This window comes from Bombina bombina, chromosome 9 (genome assembly GCF_027579735.1).
Source record: "Bombina bombina isolate aBomBom1 chromosome 9, aBomBom1.pri, whole genome shotgun sequence".
NCBI classification, from domain to species: Eukaryota; Metazoa; Chordata; class Amphibia; order Anura; family Bombinatoridae; genus Bombina; species Bombina bombina.
Window position 1 is genome coordinate 28,853,168 of NC_069507.1, and position 8,058 is coordinate 28,861,225.

Here is an 8,058-nt window from a genome sequence, read left to right on the forward strand (position 1 = left end):
ATAAGGATCAAAAAGTTCCAATAGACGTGCACTTGCATAGAACAAGCAATCTTCAAACGAAGACCGTGGTGATGAATTCAGGCTGCACTCTCATAATCTCATAATCATCTTTTGATTTGTTAGGACTGTGGTGTGGGTGGGGTTAATGCACTAGAGGTGATAATTGACAGCTAGCTGCATCTAGCTTTATTACATTATTCTCATACATCGAGATCCTGCTGCCGGTGCTTTGGAACATTATACGCACCAATTGGAGGAACGACTGTGACGTACCTGTGACGTACCTGGCCCTAGCGTGTCTGTCGGGCGACCCCTAACAGTCCCGACTTATGATTTCTGGCACTCTGATCGTGCCGCTCCGTTTTTGAGTATACCACATTTATGGGGAAAGGGATCTGTCTGTGTTCTGGAATCCCAACGATACTGTTTTATGTTTGGCGCCTCTCTTTTTTTCTTTAATGAATCAGAAAGAGCATGCAATAAAAAAAAACTTACAATATACTTCTATTGCCATATTTTCTCTGGGTATCCTTTGTTGAAAAGCACCTAGGCATACCTGAGCACTATATTGCAGCAATGTTTGCAATGTTATACAATGTTGTGCTGTCATGTAGTGCTTAAGACACGCCCATAAGCCTAGGGTTAGGGTTTAGGGTTATTAGGGTTAGGGTTTTCAAAACTACATGCTTTGTCTTATTTGTGAAAAGTTTAATTGTGACTTATATACACTTACTTGTCTGCAATGCTCTACACAGTGATTGTTTATTCAGAGCACAGGATGATTTACATCTCTCTCTAAGAGACCAGGAACATGGACTCCCCCAGGTTTGTTTAATAAGTGTTCTCTTGATTTGCTATACCTTGTAAACTATGCTAACATAATGAGTGAGTGAAATTATTTTAAATCATCGCTTTTGCAGTGCAGTGATTAAAGAGACCTAAAATCCAAATCCTTTCTTTCATGATTGAGATAGAGCATGTCATTTTAAACAATTTTCCAATTTACTTCTACACTGTGTGCAGAATTATTAGGCAAATGAGTATTTTGACCACATCATCCTCTTTATGCATGTTGTCTTACTCCAAGCTGTATAGGCACGAAAGCCTACTACCAATTAAGCATATTAGGTGATGTGCATCTCTGTAATGAGAAGGGGTGTGGTCTAATGACATCAACACCCTATATCAGGTGTGCATAATTATTAGGCAACTTCCTTTCCTTTGGCAAAATGGGTCAAAAGAAGGACTTGACAGGCTCAGAAAAGTAAAAAATAGTGAGATATCTTGCAGAGGGATGCAGCACTCTTAAAATTGCAAAGCTTCTGAAGCGTGATCATCTAACAATCAAGCGTTTCATTCAAAATAGTCAACAGGGTCGCAAGAAGCGTGTGGAAAAACCAAGGCGCAAAATAACTGCCCATGAACTGAGAAAAGTCAAGCGTGCAGCTGCCAAGATGCCACTTGCCACCAGTTTGGCCATATTTCAGAGCTGCAACATCACTGGAGTGCCCAAAAGCACAAGGTGTGCAATACTCAGAGACATGGCCAAGGTAAGAAAGGCTGAAAGACGACCACCACTGAACAAGACACACAAGCTGAAACGTCAAGACTGGGCCAAGAAATATCTCAAGACTGATTTTTCTAAGGTTTTATGGACTGATGAAATGAGAGTGAGTCTTGATGGGCCAGATGGATGGGCCCGTGGCTGGATTGGTAAAGGGCAGAGAGCTCCAGTCCGACTCAGACGCCAGCAAGGTGGAGGTGGAGTACTGGTTTGGGCTGGTATCATCAAAGATGAGCTTGTGGGGCCTTTTCGGGTTGAGGATGGAGTCAAGCTCAACTCCCAGTCCTACTGCCAGTTTCTGGAAGACACCTTCTTCAAGCAGTGGTACAGGAAGAAGTCTGCATCCTTCAAGAAAAACATGATTTTCATGCAGGACAATGCTCCATCACACGCGTCCAAGTACTCCACAGCGTGGCTGGCAAGAAAGAGTATAAAAGAAGAAAATCTAATGACATGGCCTCCTTGTTCACCTGATCTGAACCCCATTGAGAACCTGTGGTCCATCATCAAATGTGAGATGTACAAGGAGGGAAAACAGTACACCTCTCTGAACAGTGTCTGGGAGGCTGTGGTTGCTGCTGCACGCAATGTTGATGGTGAACAGATCAAAACACTGACAGAATCCATGGATGGCAGGCTTTTGAGTGTCCTGGCAAAGAAAGGTGGCTATATTGGTCACTGATTTGTTTTTGTTTTGTTTTTGAATGTCAGAAATGTATATTTGTGAATGTTGAGATGTTATATTGGTTTCACTGGTAAAAATAAATAATTTAAATGGGTATATATTTGTTTTTTGTTAAGTTGCCTAATAATTATGCACAGTAATAGTCACCTGCACACTCAGATATCCCCCTAAAATAGCTAAAACTAAAAACAAACTAAAAACTACTTCCAAAACTATTCAGCTTTGATATTAATGAGTTTTTTGGGTTCATTGAGAACATGGTTGTTGTTCAATAATAAAATTAATCCTCAAAAATACAACTTGCCTAATAATTCTGCACTCCGTGTATTATCTAATTTGTTTTATTTTCTTGGTATCCTTTGTTAAAAAGGATACCTAGGTAGGCTCAGGAGCTGCTGATTGGTGGCTGCACATCTATGCCTCATGTTATTGGCTCACCAGATGTGTTTAGCTAGCTACCAGTAGTGCATTGCTGCTTCTTCAACAAAGGATACAAAAAGAATGAAGCAATTGGGCGGTTTTTATAAAATGTCTTCTGTCTGAATCATGAAAGAAAGGGTTTGTGTCCTTTCAATCGCTGATATATACACTGTGAGCCTATGGGGCATAGCTTGATGCCCCGTGTTTCTGGTGAGCCTTCAGGAAACACAGGTTATAAAGAAGCGGTCTAAAGACCGCTGCTCCATAACCTGTCCGTCTGCTCTGAGGCGGCGGACAGACATTGCCGGAAATCAACTCGATCGAATACGATTGGGTTGATTGACACCCCTGCTAGCGGCCAATTGGCAGCGAATCTGCAGCGGGTGGCATTGCACCAGCAGTTCACAAGAACTGCTGGTGCAATGATAAATGCCGAGAGCGTATGCTGTCACCATTTATCGATGTGCAGCAGACATGATCCGCAATATCGGATAATGTCCGCTCGCACAATGATAATTCGGCCCCTATAACTCACCTGGTGCAGCTAGAAGTGATATAAATATAAAGTAAGGCACAGGGATGAGCAGTTATTGGCAGTCTTCAGGCGCACATAAAAATGTAGATTTCTGAAACTTCTCGGACCTGTCAAACCTTAATCTGAATAAAGAGGATAAAGTTATATTTCTCCAACGCGCTGAAGCTCTTTCTGGCAGCCAAGTGGTTAAATCCTAATAACATTATAAATGTCTCATCCAATACAACACACCAGGTCACTTGTAGTCTCCTAAATTAACCGTTTTTAGCACCTCTGTGACATTATGTCAATGCCACCCACAGCCAAACAGCTGAAAACATATACTGAATGCTCTATTAGGGAACCTCTTTGTACTATAATTGGATTTCTCTCCTTGTTAGCTGCAATGAAAATGTCACCTAGCTGGGCTGGATCCCATTCATCCAGAAATAAATTAATTTGTCTCTTTGGTGAGCTGTGAAGCTATTTTCCCAGGATGCAGCTGTGTCGTGCTTCCGAAATCCCCTGATATTATCACTGAAACTCGCTACTCGGTAAACCATGTATTGTCCTCAAGTCTACAAATGTATGCCCCCCATCCAATCCCTCAGCATTTGTCTGCTAAATGCCTTGTACGTTATTTTGTAAGTTTACAAATTCCATTCCAATCCATCAAAAAAAAAACACAAGAACCTTTTTGTCATAAGTTTGGTGAGAAAGCCCCCTCTCTTTCTTTTATGGAGAGTCGGGGACAGTTAGACACTGCTATTCCAGCCCATCACAAACCAAGGTAAGTTTATGGTTCTCATAATGGTCTGAAGATGTTACAGGTACATGTAAGTGATTCAGATAAAGTGTGCACACTCCTCAGCATACCTCAGTATGCTCTCATGAAATTGTTTAAAATCCTAAATCCTTTCTGAATGTATTAATTTATTATAAAATGTCCTTGATAGTGTTAAAATGACATGCTCCCTCGCAAAGTGGTTAAAGGGATAGAAAGGTCAAAATGAAATGTGCATGGAGGCAGATTAACCTTCAAACAAGATTCGTGTTCAAGTTTATAAAGGGGAAGCGCCACCATGCAGGTTAAGTGCAAACACAGTCTTTGTGACACAGCACCCGATTTAATCAAAGTACTTGTACCTTCATTATTGAATTCTCAGTCACAGTTTAGAAGTGAACACAGTTAAGAAGTTTAGGCCAGTTTTGTGAGCGGACCAGCAGTGAAACAGTTAATTAGAGCAAGAAGCAAACACTACAGAATACAGATTGCAAGGTGTGGTTCCCTTAGTAACTGTTTCACTGCTGAGCCACTCACAAAACTGGCCTTAAAGTGAACACAAAGGGGTCAATTTACCAAATGTCGTGTGGACATGATTGGTTATAGCGAACCATATCCGCCTGACATCGCTGTGAATTGCTTGTGCAATGCCGCCCCCTGCACATTAATGACCAATCGGCCACTAGCAGGGGGTGTCAATCATCCCGATCGTTTGCATTGCAGTCAACCACCTAAAAGATGGCGGACAAGATAAGGAGCAGCATCCTTACAACCGCTGCTTCAGACTGCGGATTCCGGCGGATAAAGCAGCATTGGCTGCTTATTAAATCCGCCCCTAAGCCTCTACAATAGGGATGAATGGAGTCTAATTAATCAATACCACGTATGTTAATAGGCAGTGTCTCCTGTAGCCATTCAGAACACTTTGCACAAGATAACAAACTGTTTGCAAATAGTTGTAAAGATGCCTTTCTGAGGACTTATCAAGTGATTTGAGGAGCTGAATTTGAAATGTCAAAAATGGCCCAAAAAAGTATGGAAAAGTCATTCGAAAATGGATGGTGATCCCCAAGATCTTTTTCACCTCATAGAAAAAATAGGGATGTTAGTGAGGATTGAAAACACATTAGCGAGTGCTGCAAAGAACCGAGCAATGCCAGACTGGCCCATCGGGATGCTGGGAATTTCCTGGCGGGCTGCCGGCACCGCAGGGCCACATAATAGCCAGAATTGCAGAGGGAGCCTCCCAGCCAGGACACAGAGCGAGCCTTGTGCAAAGAATATCGCATCTATTCAAGGCCGCTCTTGGAAGCTAAAAAGTAACATGGAGGGGGGCTGTGGAGAGGATGAGGGTTCTGCTTAGCTGGGCCAAGGGGTGGCAGAGGCTGGGGTGGTCGTCATATATTTCCAGGGCCAGTCTGATTTCCCAGTCTGGCCTGGAGCCAAAAATGCACTATTGGGATTTACCCCACAGATAGACTCAGTAATGCAAACACTGAATAGAGAGCATGTCATTTTCAAATTACACTGTCTCTTTAAATTCTGTTTGTATACACATTGTTAAAACCTGATTCTATTTCAAACAATAAGAATTGTCTTTAGTTTCAGAAATAAAGTAGAATATTTCCAGGCTGGCCACAGTAAACACCTACTTTATGTAAAGAAATAGACAAGGTAACTAACGCTTGGTACTTATATCATCCATAGCTGCTTGGTTTAGAAGTGAAGGCATGGGTCACTAGCACCTGTTTGTGAAGGAGATGCTGAGCTATTCAGCTCTGTATGGTAGAGCAGACTTTCCTCTTTGGGATGTTCTTTTCACACTGAATAGAGAATGACCAGTAAACATTGTACAAATAGGATTATCTCCACCACAGAGGGTCAGAACAGTGACCCCCCCCATGTATCCTTTGTCACCAGGGACTGTTGGGTTAAACATCTCTTGCTTTTGTGTAAAACTGTGCTTGCCTCACATTTCTAGAGAGGCCAAAAAGCAAATTGTGTAAATTAGATTTTCAGAATATTGCAAATTGCCTTAACCAGTTATCTGTGAGGGGCTTAATTACCCAATACATTTAAATCAAATTAGATTTAAAGGGACATGACACCCAATTTTTTCTTCCATGATTCAGATAGAGAATACCATTTTAAACAACTTCCAATGTACTTGTATTATAAAATGTGCTTCATTCTCTTAGTATCCTTTGTTAAAGGAGCATCAATACACAACTGAATGCATTGGTTAGGCCAATAATATGAAGCATATATTTGCAGCCACCAATCAGCAGCTTCTGAGCCTATCTAGGTATCCTTTTCAACAAATGATATTAAAAGAACACAACACATTAGATAATAGAAGTAAATTGGGAAGTTGTTTAATATAACATGCACTGTCTGGGTCATGAAAGAAAAAAAATGTAAGTTTCATGTCCCTTTAAGTTAACCTATTGATAATGCAGCATAGCTGTAAAAAGCTGACTAGAAAATATCACCTGAACATCTCTATGTAAAAAAGGTAGATATTTTACCTCAAATTTTCACACCTCATTGTAAAGAGACTTTAAGTAGCCAATCAGAATGCTAGTCCCAGGACTTGCAAGGGAGAGTGCATATGAACATGCAGGCACAGTCATGTTATTTTCTTATTCAGTTTAACCCCTTTACGACCAGGCATTTCAGACAAAAACTTCCCGAAAAGACCAGAGCATTTTTGCCATCACTACATTTAAACAGAAATAGAGCCTTTAGGTAGCTGGTAGGGGTCATTTTAACTTTAGAGTAGGGATCAGCCTCCCACCCCCTGATCCCTCACTGACCCCTCTCAAACAGCTCTAATCCCTCCCCCACCCCCAAAGGGCACCCCCATCTTAAGTACTGGCAGAAAGTCTGCCAGTACTAAAATAAAAAGCTGCTTTTTTAAATATTTTTTTTAGGTTTTCTCCAGTGTATTATCCCCCCTTACCCCGCAACCTCCCTGATCCCCCCCAAACAGTTCTCTAATGCTCCCCCCTCTATCTATTTGCCGCCATCTTAGGCACTGGCAGCTGTCTGCCAGTACCCAGTTTGCAGTAAATTAGGTAATAGCTGCCCCCACCTCATTACCTTACCCCCCTCCCAGATCCCTTTCCCTCAATGGATCCAACATAGAACTCCCCCTCACTGCCCTTCCTTCCCGGCACTTTTCTTTTTTCCTAACGTGTTGGGTGGCGTATCGGTCCCACCCACTCCCGCCCTCCTCCAGTGATGGGCCGCCCACCTCATTATACTCCCTCACACCAACAATCGGCACCACCGCTGTGCGATGCAGAGAGGGCCACAGAGTATTTCTGCAATGCCACATTCCTGGGGAATGCAGAAATAGCGCAATCTCGCTATTTTGAGCGAGATCGCGGCAGAGAGAAGCCCAGGACTGCAGCAACGTAAGCAGGGCCGTCTTTAATATTGACTGGACCCTGGACGAAAATTTTCTTGGGCCCCCCCATGCAATTTCACTCTCCAACCCAACATCCCAAAAAACAACTAAATCAATTTTTTTTTTTAATTATTAGCCCAGCAGTGGATTATCCACTGCTGAGCTAATTATTTAAAAAAATGAAATAAATTGTAATATGTGAAACTGGACCTAAGCAGTACTAATAAGTAAATAAATATATAAATTCCTCCACTGTGGATTCATTTAATATTCTTTTGAATGTGATTCTGGTGTGAGGTTAGTTGGTTAAAGAGATTTAGGGCAGCCAACAGGAGCAAAGCAAGGTAAAGACTGAGGAGGAAGCATGGAGGTGCAGTATAAGTTTACTGACTGGAACAGCAGAACTACTATGGGAAGCTGTAAAATCTGACAGAGAGAAAAAAAAACTATAAAAATAAACCTTACATTAATGTGTGAAGTATCAGCATGACACTATACATCAGCTACAGCAGCACATGTCACTTCTTTGCTAGGAACAAGTTCCCTCTCACCTTGCACTAGACAATGCTGCATGGAGAGGGGTGTGTGTGCACTCACGTATTCTTCCCACTGACACCTTTCTACAAAGCACTGTTCCCCTAACAAACTTCAGTTAGTTGATCTTAGGGCCACAGCAGAA